Genomic DNA, 13105 nt, shown 5'->3' on the forward strand with positions numbered 1-13105 from the left:
TAATATTTGCATATTTAGTAGAGACGGGGTTTCACCAGTTGGTCCGGCTGGTCTCAAACTCCTGACATCAAGTGATCCACCCACTTTGGCCTCGCAGGGTGCTGGGATTACAGACATGAGCCACTGTGCCCGGCCCATTTCTTTTAGTTATAAAAACAATTGTCCACAATCCTAGTGTGAATACAGCTTTCATTAGTGTGCTACCTGTCCTTTTTCCATTTCATATATCTTTACAATTATTGCTAGTTAATAATCTTTCGTTATTACAATAACTATAAAGATACAATCTTCAAAATTTCACACATTCAAAATATGTTTTAATTACATATAAATATGTTTTAATTACATATAAAACATATTTTGAATGTGTGAAATTTTAAAATTATTCTAGCCAAAGAATGAGTGCTTGATATTTCATTGAATGCTATTTTTAACCATGCCTCTACAATTAAGTTGCTTTCCAATTGAGGAAAGTTGTTGAATAAAATGAAATACTGCTTATTGTCTAAAATTTGTTATGTGCAAAGTTTATCCCACCCCTCTGACTCACACCCTTAAGAGTTGAAAGTGATGAAATGGCAGAGAAATAAAGTAGTTGAATAAAGATATACTTCACACCTGGTTGATTTTGAAACTGCATAAGCAACAAACAAGGAAGTTGGGGGAAAAAAGGTACTTTTCAACTGTAATAAAACATGTTTGTTAAGTAAATTTTCATTTTTTAACCTGTATTCTGACAGTTAATATTCTTATAGTTGGACTAAGTAAATTTTCTATATAAAGTTGACCTGTAGATTTAAGCATCTTAGGAACCTTTGGCGTCAAGCTCAAGAGCTATGAGATATGTATATTTTCTATGAATTTTACTTGTTTTTTGTACTGGAACTTCTTTTTAAACTCTAGACAAACAAATTGAAATCTTAGGGATACAGTCTTGTAGAAGATAATTTAATTGAGTCCTCCTGTACGGAACACAGGATTATACTTAACCTGTCAAGGCAGTTGAGTCTCTTATTTTATTAAAAGTTTTTTTTTTTTTTTCCAGAGAAAGCAATTCTTTTTTTTTTTTTTTTTTTTTTTTTTGAGACGGAGTTTCGCTCTTGTTACCCAGGCTGGAGTGCAATGGTGCGATCTCGGCTCACCGCAACCTCCGCCTCCTGGGTTCAGGCAATTCTCCTGCCTCAGCCTCCTGAGTAGCTGGGATTACAGGCATGGGCCACCATGCCCAGCTGATTTTTTGTATTTTTAGTAGAGACGGGGTTTCACCATGTTGACCAGGATGGTCTCGATCTCTTGACCTCGTGATCCACCCGCCTCGGCCTCCCAAAGTGCTGGGATTACAGAGAAAGCAATTCTTAATTGTCAAGATTTGTTCTTCCCAGAATTAACCTTCACTGTAAAAAAAAAAAAAAAAAAAAAAAAAAATTCTTATATAACCTACATTCTTCATGTTACAGATTCAGTGTGTTTCTTGTTTGGCCCTCTGTGGAAACAGATGGTTACTGTTATTCATTTAGTAACTTTAGATACTTGAAACCTAATATTTGTCTTTTAGGCTTTGCCATGCTTGAATTATCTTATTTACATAATGCAGACCTAAATATAGAGTTTTCCCTGTGGAATACTGTACCCATGAAAAAGATGCTTTCTGAGGATTCTTAAAATACGCTTCTGGACTACATTTGGCCCTGTTTGTGTGTGCACATATTCACTATCTTAATGAGTAGTTAGGTAATTTGAACTATATTGCTTGATTGCTGGAACTGTCTTTAGTTTTTAGAGGATATGTCCAAATACCAGATCTGTCAACCAATATTATAACCAAACTCACTAGCAAAAATGGTCTGGATTTGATCTGCTTTTAAATATGTAGATTTACTTTGGGGAATTTGATCTGGGTGCTGGTCATCTCACTTTTGGAAAATCCCTATGGTATTAAATTGATCTTGTGATTAATTTATGAGTCTCAGTCAGTATCTGGGGGTGGTCCTAGAGGATTGTCTAGTCTGCAGTGAACTGGTCTCTAGAACAGGGGTCCCCACCCCACCGGGCCACACAGCAGGAGTTGAGCAGTGGGTGAGTGAGCAAAGCTGTCTGTATTTGCAGCTGCTCCTCCTCGCCGTCATTACCACCTGTGTTTTGCTTCCTGTCAGATCATTGCCACTAGATTTTCATAGGAGAGCAAACCTTATTGTGAACTGCGCCTGCAAGTTCACAATCTCAGCTGCCCGCTCCTCATGAGAATCTAATGCCTGATCTGTTACTGTCTCCTGTCACTCCCAGATAGGAACATCTAGTTGCAGGAAAACAAGCTCAGGGCTCCCAATGATTCTACATTATAGTGAGTCGTATAATTATTATGTATTACAATGTAATAATAATGCAAAGTGTACAATAAGTGTAATGTGTTTGAATCATCCCAACTCTTCTTGCTGCCTCTAGTCTGTGGAAATGTTGCCTTCCAAGAACCAGTCCCTTGAATTGAAAACCTAGAGACTGCAGCTCTGGAGTATTTCAGATATTCTGTGCTCAAGAATTACTGCTTGGATCTCTCATGTATATGGATCTCCCTGAGCCCATCTGAAGAGAATACAGTTGTGGTGGAAAGAAGAATTAAGTTTGCTTTATCATGTTTAGTTCAGTGTCAGCCTTTCCTACTTGGTTTATGTCCAACAGCACAATATAGTTCCATACTGGAGTACAAGAGTCTTTCTTTAAGTGTTGAAGATGCTTTACTTTGACCACAAGAATATTTGAATTTTGGGTTTTAACTAGTAGTATGGTAGTGGCTTCTTTTCAAAGTCAGTGAAAAAAAAATTTATTTATTTTTTTTTTCATTTTAAAAAGAAGGGGATCTTGCTGTGTTTTCCTGCCTAGACTTGAACTCCAGGGCTCAAGCAATCTTCCCATCTTAGTCTCGCAAGCAGCTAGGGCTACAAACATGCACTGCAGCGTTTGACTCAGTGAAAACTGTTAATACAGCATATAATGCATTTAACTAATGATTGTTATGCATACTCCAAAATTTAACTGAAACACATTTGCTTCTGTCATCAGTGACATCATTTACACACCAATGACTCTTGGCCATGAAGAATCCACAGAGAACATAGGTATAGGTGAATTCTGAAGTCAAGAGAGAGTTTAGTTGTAGACTTTAATTAATTGTAGTAGAAACAGCATCAAGTAAGGAAGAGCCCCCTTCATAAGGAAATATAGTTGACCCTTGAACAACACAAGTTTGAACTGTGCAGGTCTACTGATATGTGGATTTTTTCAGCCAAATCTGGATTGAAAAATACAGTATTCCATGGATGCCAAACCTGTGTATACAGAGGACTGACTTTCTGTATATGTGGATTCTGCAGGGCTGACTATGGGACTGGAGTATGTCCAGACTTGGTATATGTAGGAATCCTGTAACCATCCTCCCACATACACTGAGGGATGGCTGTAGATGTCTTTGAAAAGGTCTGCCTTAAAGTTCTGAAGTTCTGTAACTCTGCTTGCTTCAGTTCTACATTTGATTTTTCTTTTTGATTTTCATAGATTAGAAAATGACCTTTTGCATTTAACATAAAGTTTTAAAAAATCAGAAGGTTTATGTATGTGGTTTTGCTTTGATTTTGGTGCAGGACCATTGAAAACCCCTTTCTGGCTGGGCACAGTGACTCACGCCTGTAATCCCAGTGTATTGGGAGGCCAAGGTGGCAGATAACTTGAGCTCAGGAGTTTGAGACCAGCCTGGCCAACATGGTGAAACCCCATCTCTTCTAAAACTACAGAAAATTAGCCAGGTGTAAGTGGCACACTCCTGTAATCCCAGCTACTCTGTAGGCTGAGGCAGGAGAATCACTTGAACTTGGGAGGTGGGATTTGCAGTGAGCCAAGATTGTGCCACTGTACTCTAGCCTGGATGACAGAGCAAGAGTTTCATCTCAAAAAAAAAAAAAAAAAAAAAAAAAACAAGAAAACCGTTTTCTGCCAGGAATAGCTGCTTTGAAATTTCTGTATAGGAATGGCTTAAGAGGTGGCAGTTTGGGTGGGGGAGTATGTCTTGAAGGTTTATTTTGATGCTGCACATTATTTTCACTCATAATGTATGTCATAGATCATTCAGAACAGCAAAGTTCTCAAAAAATTGTTTTATCTCTAATACATGTATAACACATAATTGAAAAAATACCTATTGTCCACATCAAATTCAGGCATACTTCGTTTTATTGTGCTTCACTCTGTTGGACTTTGGAGATACTGTATTTTTTACAAATTGAAGGTTTTTGGCAACCTTGCATCGGGCAAGTGTATTGGCCCCGGTTTTCCAATAGCATGTGTACCCGCTTCATCTCTGACATATTTTGGTAATTCTCACAGTATTTCAAACTTTTTTGTTATTTTTTTGTCTGTAACAGTGACCTGTGATCTGCAGTCTTTGATGTTACTGTTGTAATTGTTCTGGAGTGCCATGAGCAACATCCATATAAGGCAGGCTACTTAATAAATGTTGTATGTGTTCTTACCGCTCCACAGACTGGCTGTTCCTCTCTTTTTCCCTCTCCTCGGGCCTCCCTATTCCCTGAGGTAACAATATTGAAATGAGGCCAGTGAATAATCCTGCAATGGCCTTTAAGTGTTCAAGTGAAAGGCAGGGTGCAACCTCTCTCACTTTAAATCGAAAGCTAGAAGTGAGGAAGCTTAGGTGAAGAGGGCATGTCAAAAGCTGAGATAGACTGAAAGCTAGGCTTCTTGTACCACACAGCCAGTTGTGAATATAGAGAAAAACTTCTTGGAATAGTGCTGCTCCAGTGAACACATGAATGATACGAAAGTTAAACAGCCTTATTGCTGATACAGAGAATGTTTGAGTGTACTGAATAGGCAAACCAGACCCAACATTCCCTTAAGCCAAAGCCTAATCCAGATCCAGGCTCTAACCTTTCATTTATATGAAAGCCAAGAGAAAGGTGAGGAAGCTACAGAGATGAAGCTAGCAGAGATTGGTTCATGAGGTTTAAGAAAAGAAGCCATCTCCACACATAAAAGTGCAAGGTGAAGCAGCAAGTTCTAATGTGGAAACTGCAGCAAGTTACCTAGAATATTTAGCTAAGGTCATTGATGAAGGTGGCTGCACTAAACAACAGATTAGCAGTGTAGACAACATTGTCTTATATTAGAAAAAGATGTCATCTAGGACTTTCATAGCTAGAGGGGAGAAGCCAATGCCTATCTTCAAAGGACAAGCTGACTCTCTTGTTTAGGGGCTATTGTAGCTGATGACTTTAAGTAGAAGCCAGTGCTCATTTACCATTCTGAAAAGGGCCCTAGGATTATGCTGAATCTACGCCACACATATGCATGCTCTAGAAATGGAACAACAAAGCCTAGATGACGGCACATCTGTTTACAACATGGTTTACTTTTTTTGAGACAGGATCTTGCTCTGTCACCCAGGCTGGAGCGCAGTAGTGCTGTCATGGCTCACTGTCCTCAGTGTCATGGGCCCAAGCAATCCTCCCACCTGAGCCTCCTGAGTAGCTGGGACTATGTGGGTGGTCAGTACTCCTAACCCCTACATTGCGCAAGAAGCGACATAGTTTTAGGAATAAAATTGACAAGTTTTGCTGATACAGCTTGTGGTCCATTGATATATATCCTCTGGGTCTTTCTCTGCCTTCCGTTTGTTTTGTTTTGTTTTTGTTTTTCTTGAGATAGAGTCTCACTCTGTTGCCCAGGCTGGAGTGCAGTGGTACGATCTGAGCTAAATGCAACCTCTGCATCCTGAGTTTAAGCAATTCTCCTGCCTCGGCCTCCTGAGTAGCTGCGACTACAAGCATCCGCTACCATGCCCAGCTAATTTTTGTATTTTTAGTAGAGATGGGGTTTCACCATGTTGGCCGGGCTGGTCTCAATCTCCTGACCTTGTGATCTACCTGCTTCGGCCTTCCACAGTGCTGGGATTACAGGCATGAGCCACTGTGCCCGGCCCTTCTTTTTTATTTGAAATAAGCTAAAACATCATGTTCTTAGAGCTTGTCAGGTAAAATTTTGTGTTCAATACTTACCTCATTTGAAATACAGCTGTAGTCTTGTAATTTAGAAGTTACAGCTTTGCTTAATATTTTATAGGCCTACATAGTGAGCTCTTAAAATGGCATTGCTTTAAAAAACATTCCCTTCAGTATTTTTCTTTTAATAGGAAAAAACTTGCGCCACAGACCAGGCTTTCATTTTTTCTCTCCTGGTAAAAATTAACTGACTTTCTTTGAGTTCCACAAGTTCCTGTATATATCTGTCAGGACAACTGTTGTATTGTACTTTATTGTATTTATTTATGTTCTCTCCCCGACAATGCTTGCTAGGGTTAGGAAACAATTTGGACTGCTTTACCTCCCAGCCTCACCTCAGTGCATTGCAGTCATGCTTCTGTTCCCATGACTCCACTGAAACTTCTCTGATAAAGATTTCCTAATACTGGTCAAATCAGATGGACCATTTTTAGTCATTGTCTTTTGATATCTTTGCAGTCTGTAACGTTATGTCTCCTTTCCTGAACCTGTGACTAGCTTTCTGACAGTTTTTATTGTGTCTTCTCTGCTGGATAACTTTGGTCCTATTCCTTTCTCATTCCACATCATCATTTCTCATGACACCAGTTACCAGATGTGTCCTAATAAAGTTCCCAAATGTAATGTCTAGTTCAGGCCTCTATCTTAAGCCCAAGACGTAGGTATAGTTTTGTTATAATGACCTCAAACTTGGCATATCCAAAACCGCACATCATTCTTCTACTCCATTCCCCACCCTGTTTTCTTTGTTTTTTTTTTTTTTACTTTGTTCTCTATCAGGAATGTTTGAACATTTATTCAGTCATCCAAATAGAAACATGGGGATCTTCCTCTACTTTTTATCCCCTCATCTAATCAATATTCCATCAATTCTGTCTCATCATCTATTAAAATTATCCCTTTATTTCTCATTTCTGGCAGATAAATTTCTGGCAGTCATTTTTTTTTTTTTTTTTTTTTTTTAATTTTAAGCACTTGGATGACTAGGCCTTTTGGAAAGAAGATTTGACTGTAATAGAAAAGAAAGAAGATGATTCTTAATCATAGAAACAGCTGAGACTGGGTCCCACAAGCTTTTTGCCTGAAATTAGGTTTTGATTTGAGAAGAAAGAATGCCCAAGGTACATAATATACTAATTAGTAATGCACTATACACATAGGAGGAGGTGGGAAAAAAGCCCAATATACTTTGATGTACAAGAGGACCTTTTTTGATATACTAATTAGAAAGCACTTTGTTACAGAACTTCTTGACAGCCCTTCTAACATTAGGAGCCTCTAAGCAGTCATTTAATTTGGGTCCATTTATTGTGAAGAAGAGTACATATATGTTGACAGCTAAATGATAAAACTACGGCCTTACATTTGTCTGGTGATTGAAGAGAAGTATAATAACATGCAGTCTGCTTTCAAGCCTCTAACCAGTCAGTAGCAGGAATTTGAATTCCTTCCTAGCCTGTAATGTTTCAAACATACTACATATTCCCCAATCCACCTCATTCCTGTTAATCTTTCAGGTAACTCCTATACTTTGATGAATCTGTACCAGTTATTACTCCAAAGAGAAGTTCTTTCCTGAGTCTTAATGTAGAAGCACTCTTTTGATGGCTTCTACTTTTCTGTAAAGGCCTTTTGTAGTATTAATCTGAATCATTTTGCCTCATTCTGATGTCTTACCAGCTTTTGCTGTTGATCCTTATCTCAGTCACTTCATGCTCACAGCTCTTCATGTTCAGTTTGGTTTAGGTTTCATCATCACAATAGTTTTTAGTGCATGTATAGCAGTCATGTTGTTCATATTTTACTTTGAATTGGTTTAAATTTAATAAGTACAAATGTAAAGCTTAAAAGCAACAAAGAGATAAACCACTGATAGCTCTGTTTTGATGCTTATCCTCACAAATTTATTCTTTAACTTTAGAAATAGTTATAGGAGAATAAATACATGTTCCATTCATTATCATCTGGTTTTACTAAAGATATTTATAATATGAATTTCCTTACAAGTTGACATTATTTGTAAGCATGGGTGGTATAAAACTGGACTATCTGACCAGCTCTAAATTGTGTGTTATTATAGGTTACTTAATATTAGCACTGCAGTTAATATTCTCAAACAACTTGGAAAATTAAGAAAAATGACTCTCATTGTTAATTATATTCATTAACTTAGCAAAATGTTTGTAATAAATCACCCATGATCTTAATATTTTGGTTTAAAAATCAGTGAAAAGTGATAATTCCTTTAGTTACAGTTCATGTGGATTTCATTTTATATAAAACTAAAAAGGAAATATGACTTGCTACTTTGTATGCACATTGTTTATTTCCTACTAGAAAAAATACTTCAGGGACTTTAAGCTCTTTTATGGAAACTGACATGTTTCGTGCTTCAGTTTCAAAAGGCAAAAACTGGGTTGTTTTTTTTTTTTGAGATGGAGTTTTGCTCCTGTTACCCAGGCTGGAGTGCAATGGCACGATCTCGGCTCACCGCAACCTCCACCTCCTGGGCTCAGGCAATTCTCCTGCCTCAGCTTCCTAAGTAGCTGGGATTACAGGCACGCGCCACCATGCCCGGCTAGTTTTTTGTATTTTTAGTAGAGACGGGGTTTCACCATGTTGACCGGGATGGTCTCGATCTCTCGACCTTGTGATCCACCCGCCTCGGCCTCCCAATGTACTGGGATTACAGGCTTGAGCCACCATGCCCGGCCTGGGTTTTGTTTTTGAAGCAGTGTAGTAAAGTACCTTACTGCTAACCAGTTTGAAGAAGATCAGAAAAGTAGTGCCCAAGAACAACCAAATTATTGTTGTGAATATTCTTGTAGTGCATTAACTCATGCTTTTCTGCCGCCTGGGTTTTAGCCACTCCTCCAAGCAGCCCAGGTTTTTTGTCTGTATCCTGCCTGATTTTGCCTGTGTGCTCTGTGCTCCCTCTCCTTCAGTTTATCTCTTTTTATAATATAGAACACTTTATTTAATTCAGAGAGCAAAAGGGCAGGAGAACTATCTTAAGTTTTATTTGTGCCAACGTAGTAGTGGTTTGTGTGGTAGGCCATCTGGACTGGGAAGATTTCTTCAGAATGTAAAGTATGCTGTGAGATTTAGAGAGCTGGAATTTGCTTTGGAACTATCTGGGAAGGTGGTAGGAAATATAGACAGAACTGGTTTATATTGCTTACAACATAGGTGGTGAGGATGGAAGACAGCTTGCCTGGTCTTGCTTCAGTGTGTGGTTCCTCTACACTTAAGAATTTCTGACCAGGTAACGTATCTCTCTGTTCCTGTGAGTTCAAACCTGTCTCTCAAACTTGTGACAAAAGAAGTCTGAGGACTTAGGAATGAATCTAGATCCCTTGCTTCCCCCTTTAGCCTCCATTTCCCTTTAAATATATGTGTTAGTAATGTCATAAACATTTGCTTACACTCTTGTATAAAGCACTTAAAACTACTTACTTTGGGCCGGGCACGGTGGCTCGTGCCTGTAATCCCAGCACTTCGGCAGGCCGAGGCAGGTGGATGATGAGGTCAGGAGTTTAAGACCAGCCTGGCCAAGATGGTGAAACCCTATCTCTACAAAAATATAAAAAAATTAGCTGGGCATGGTGACGGGCACCTGTAATCCCAGCTACTCAGGAGGCTGAGGCAGAGAATTGCTTGAACCCGGGAGGCGGAGGTGGCAGTGAGCCAAGATCACACCACTGCACTCCAGTCTGGCAACAGAGTGAGACTATGAAAAAAAACAAAAACAAAAAACTGACTTTATAAACAGATATATTCCAGTTGAGAGGACAGAGTAGGTTTTGCTCAACTTGTTCTCGCCTCAACAATGATGGTCGTGTATATAAAACAGCATCTTTTAATGGAAAATAATTTAAAAGTGCTTCTCTTAATAATACATCAAAAATTGCATAATTAAGCTTAACTTTTGCTTTTGTGATGTCTAAGTAAAACTTCATCAAAAACAGAATTATCAACAGGTAACCAGCAGAATGGGAGAAAATTTTTGCTATCTACTCATCTGACAAAGGGCTAATATCCAGAATTTACAAAGAACTTAAATTTACAAGAAAAAAAAAAAACTGTCAAAAAGTAGGTGAAGGATATTAACAGACACTTCTCAAAAGAAGACTTTTGTGCAGCCAACAAACTTGAAAAAAGTTCATAATCACTGGTCATTATAGAAATGCAAATCAAAACCACATTGAGATACCATCTCATGCCAGTTAGAATGGTGATCATTAAAAAATCAGCAGACAACATATGTCGGAAAGGATGTGGAGAAATAGGAACACCTTTTTACATTGTTGGTGGGAGTGTAAATTAGTTCACCATTGTGGAAGACAGCGTGGCGATTCCTCAAGGATTTAGAACTAGACATACCATTTGACCCAGCAATCCCATTACTGGGTATATACCCAAAGGACTGTAAATCATTCTGTTAGAAAGACACATGCACGAATATGTTTATTGCTGCAGTGTTCACAATACCAAAGACTTGGAACCAATCCAAATGCTCATCAATGATAGAGTAGAGCAGGCGTCCCCAAACTTTTTGCACAGGGGGCCAGTTCACTGTCCCTCAGACCATTGGAAGGCCACCACATACTGTGCTCCTCTCACTGACCACCAATGAAAGAGGCGCCCCTTCCTGAAGTGCGGTGGGGGGCCGGATAAATGGCCTCAGGGGGCCGCAGTTTGGGGACACCTGGACTAGAGAAAGAAAATGTGGCACATACACAATGTGGAATACTATACAACCATAAAAAAGGATGAATTCATGTTCTTTGCATTGACATGGATAAAGCTGGAAACCATCATTCTCCGCAAACTAACACAAGAACAGAAAACCAACATGTTCTCACTCAAGTGGGTGTTGAACAATAAGAACGCATGGACTAGGGATGGGAACATTACATACCAGGGCCTGTCGAGGGATGGAGAGCCAGGAGAGGAATAGCATTAGGAGAAATACCTAATGTAGATGACAGGGTGATGGATGCAGCACACCACCATGGCATGTGTATACCTATGTAACAAACCTTGCACGTTCTGCACATGTACCCCAGAACTTTTAAAGTATAATTTAAAAAAACAAAAAACAGAATTGTCTCGGCCGAGTGCTGTGGCTCATGCCTATAATCCCAGCACTTTGGGAGGACAAGGCGGGTGGATCACCTGAGGTCAGAAGTTTGAGACCAGCCTGGCCAACATGGTGAAACCCCATCTATACTAAAAATACAAAAAATTAGCCAGGCATGGTGGTGGGCACCTGTAATTTCAGTTACTCAGGAGGCGAGGCAGGAGAATTGCTTGAACCCTGGAGGCAGAGGTTGGAGGTAGCCGAGATTGTGCCATTGCACTCCAGCCAGGGTGACGAGCGAAACTCCGTCTCAAAAAAAAAAAAATTACGGAGCATGGTGGTAACCACCTGTAATCCCAGCTACTCGGGAGGCTGAGGCATGAGAATTGCTTGAGCCTGGGAGGCAGAGGTTGTAGTGTGCTGAGATCATGCCACTGTACTTCAGCCTGGGTGGCAGAGCCAGACTCTGTCTCAAAAAAATATATATATAAATATACACATTATGTGGTATTGTTATTGGTTTCTCATAGTCTTCACTCACATTAGCTTCTCTAATCTAACCTAATCTTCTGCCATTACCTTTCTAACCAATAAGGGCTACGCAGTGTCTCAGCATAAGTGCTTTAGGAAGGGGAAATCAGAGACTATTTCAAATTTTTTAACAACTTATTTGTTCTTGGGATGATATTTTATCCCATATCATATAATTTTTTGAAACGAAGGACTGTTTTTTTCCATAGGTTTGTAAATGACTAATTTTAGGGTCATACCATTAGGCCTCAAAACTGTCATAAAGACCCATCTAGTCTAGTTGTTTTTATGCCATAAAACCCAGGGTTCTTTGGAAATACAACGTCATTTTTGTTTTGGAATTTAATTCACAAAGTGGATTCATTGTTCTCCAAAGAATAAAGTAAGTCAGTAATGTAGACCAGTTATCATATCTCCCATCCACTTTTACAGAAGAGAAAAATCACTGAACTTCCCTCCCCCTCCCTAAAAAGTATCATACATGTTTTAATCACATAAATGTTCCATTATGTGTGAGTGTCTCAATACCCTATCTCTGTCATAGAACCATCAGAAGTAACTATTGTCATAAGTTTTGTGTATATCATTCTCTTAGTTTTTCAGTAGTTTTATTTTAAACATTGTATTATTTACTTTTTATATGTTTTTTTGAACTTTAAAAAAATTTCACCCAACTTGCTCTTTACATTCATCATGTTCCGAGATTCAAAATGATGTTGCATATTGCCATAGTTTATTTTTACTATCCTGGTATTCTGTTGATTGTTAATATCACAGTTTACCCATTTTACAATTGATGGATATTTAGGTTGTTTCCAGTTTGTTTTTATGATGAACTATGCTGCTGTGAATATTCTTGGACATGTCTTTTGGTGTATGTATGTCTGCAGAAGTTTCTCTACAGCAGAGACTGGGAGACTATGCCTGGGAGACCACCTGATTTACAAATGAAGTTTTATTAAATGAAGTTTTATTGGAACATAGCCACATTCATTCATTTACATATTTATAGCTGTTTTTGTGTTACAAAGGCATCTAAGTAGTTTGCCACATAGTCTGTGTGATCTGGAAAGCCTGAAATATTTAACTGTTTTCCTCTCTGCAGAAAAGTTTGTTGACTCCTGCTCTAGGTCAGGGTAACAGTGGAACTGCTGGGTCATAGGAAACGTATGTCTTAAGTTGTACTAGATATTGCCAAGGTTTCCCACCCTCTCCCCCCCAAAGTCATTGAAACAGGTTACTCTCTACCAGTAATGTTTGAGAGTTTGTATCCCTCCATATCTTTGGGAACACGTGATGTTACCATGCTTGAAATTTTTGGTCAGTCTGATATGTATAAAATAGTATTTCAGATGATTTTAATTTTCCTTTCCAAGATTATTAATGAGGTGCTTGAGCCTCATATTTTGTGTATGTTGGCAATTTA

General features: G+C 38.8%; 1 protein-coding gene across 4 annotated transcripts in view; it reads left to right on the forward strand.

The window, feature by feature from the left end:
- Positions 1–13105, forward strand: part of EML4 (EMAP like 4) — a 153991-nt gene that overhangs the window by 47713 nt on the left and 93173 nt on the right. The gene's annotated exons all lie outside the window — the stretch shown is intronic.

Source organism: Saimiri boliviensis, chromosome 1 (genome assembly GCF_048565385.1).
Source record: "Saimiri boliviensis isolate mSaiBol1 chromosome 1, mSaiBol1.pri, whole genome shotgun sequence".
Taxonomy (NCBI): domain Eukaryota; kingdom Metazoa; phylum Chordata; class Mammalia; order Primates; family Cebidae; genus Saimiri; species Saimiri boliviensis.